Raw genomic sequence first — 2,014 nt, 5'->3', positions numbered from 1 at the left:
CAAGCTCCAATTGTCCCTCCTCATATCATCATGCAATGGTAAAAACCTCATGCATTCCCCAACATATGTGTGCACTCATATATCAGTACAAAATATGATCATAGAATATAACAAATACTTATATTCTCAGAGCGCGTCCGCCGTGGTAGAAACTCTGAATTCTGTAACTCGGAAGAGATTACGAAGGTAAGTCCCCAGGATCTATCATGTGTGGCGCGATATCGCACCCGAATGCGCTCTTCCACTTTATCCATCACTACAAGAAAAAGGTCATGTAGAGACGCTCACCATTAGACGCTTTCATTTCCGTCCCTACATCTGTAATCCGCCCCTCTATTAAGACTTTCATTGAGACGCTGCCTACATCGTCCTAAAGTTGAGCCTTTACACATTGTTATTACTAGAATTAATAAGAGAATTTCCTGGGTTGTTATATTTGCGTCATCCACGTTTTGCCTTTCTCACAGTTAGAACTTATCTATTCCCCACCCTGTGTAAAACCTAGGGCCGCCGCCACGCATCCGATCGCTTCCCAGACGAGGACACACGATCTCAATGGAATAATGGATCCATCCGGCTGCTGAACTCGGCCAGGATCTGGTGAGTTGTTTGCCCCTGGACTTCTATCTTTATTCTTGCCATTGGACGTGATTACTTGTTTCTTGCCGCTGGATTTGATCGACAGCTCCTTGTGGCTGGACTCGATCATCTGCTCCTTGCCACATAGTTCTTCCGCTTCTCCCATCTAGATCTCTGAAATATTTCCTTGTATATGTCGCAGATTAGTGTTCATATACCTGGATTTGCCTACTGATCATGGATAATTTTGTAGTTTTTGCAGAGGAGAATAAACGAGTCAACACCTGGAGGTCTTATTCATAACGGAGACTACCTTGCATCAACCTGCAGAAAATAATGTTTTTCTCTGACTTTATATTCACTTGCCTTTCTCGATCCGTTACAGAGTTGTGCACAGAACTGATGCTCGCCTTCTTGTTTTCCTTGCAGACATGAGATCATATTTTCTGTAGTACATATATGTCTTCTATCGGACTCGATCTCTAGGGTACATCTTTGTTGCTGCACACAGTGTTTAATTACTCTGATATCATAATCATATTATATTGTTGTCAAATATTTATAGTTTGCCGATTAATATTTGCTCCTGTAGTTGTGTGTTTGCAGGATTTAGTTTCTAAAGGTTACTCACGCAGCTCAGAATAGATATAGCAAAGGTTTGGAGAAGCAGTGAACCGGAGCGCTGTTAACTACAGAGATCTATTAGACTCACTCATCTAATTACTCAGGAGATTACACGCTGAGTTCTTGGAAATAGAGTTCCAGGAATTATTCAGTCACGTATACAAATTTTTATAAAGATGTATCTTTCACTTGTAATTGTAAAGCACAATTCCAATCAGATAATATAATTTATACTTTCTGGCAGTGCGCCGTGCTTTTATAATGTCTTCTGTTATTGGATTAACTGAATTTTGGTTTTTGTCATATGATGTGAACCAATGCTAGTTGATTGAAAAGTTGTAAAATAAAATAAATTTATTATGTATAACACAAAGCATCTCCATTTAATAATGCAAGAAGGCGACTCGATGCTGGGAGAGACAGTGTGTTATCCATCTAGAACGTGTCTCAATTAGCATATACACGTTTTTGATAGCGCCTCATTTTATTTTAGAGACGCTCGGTCATGCGTCTCAAGGGTGTTTGAGACGGTGCATAAGAAGACGTTTCCAGGACGCTTTATAATAGCATCTTTACAACTACATAAAGACGAATTAAAGCATCATTAGCTTACAAATTAGACGTCTCTACATGTATATTTTCTTGTAGTGCATATCAACAGATGCAAAGAAAAATCCTAACAGACGCGTTGGGTACTCGATAAAACATAAACCGGGATTTGGTTCACGATAAGTCCTTAAGCGGCGCGTGTCGAATTACGTCAGTATCCCGATTCCGAGTCCAGTGACTCGAGATTGAAGTAGGTTTTTGC

General features: G+C 40.0%; 1 long non-coding RNA gene across 1 annotated transcript; it reads left to right on the top strand.

The window, feature by feature from the left end:
* Window positions 1–388: 388 nt before the first annotated feature.
* On the top strand, window positions 389–1,429 carry LOC139839120 (uncharacterized). Its single transcript, XR_011756815.1, has 3 exons — window positions 389–600; window positions 833–1,066; window positions 1,172–1,429. It is a non-coding gene; the product is annotated as an uncharacterized lncRNA (long non-coding RNA).
* The last annotated feature ends 585 nt before the right edge of the window (window positions 1,430–2,014 follow it).

Source organism: Lolium perenne, chromosome 4, assembly GCF_019359855.2.
Source record: "Lolium perenne isolate Kyuss_39 chromosome 4, Kyuss_2.0, whole genome shotgun sequence".
In the NCBI taxonomy this organism is placed as follows: domain Eukaryota; kingdom Viridiplantae; phylum Streptophyta; class Magnoliopsida; order Poales; family Poaceae; genus Lolium; species Lolium perenne.
This window is presented reverse-complemented; position numbering and strand designations above follow the sequence as displayed.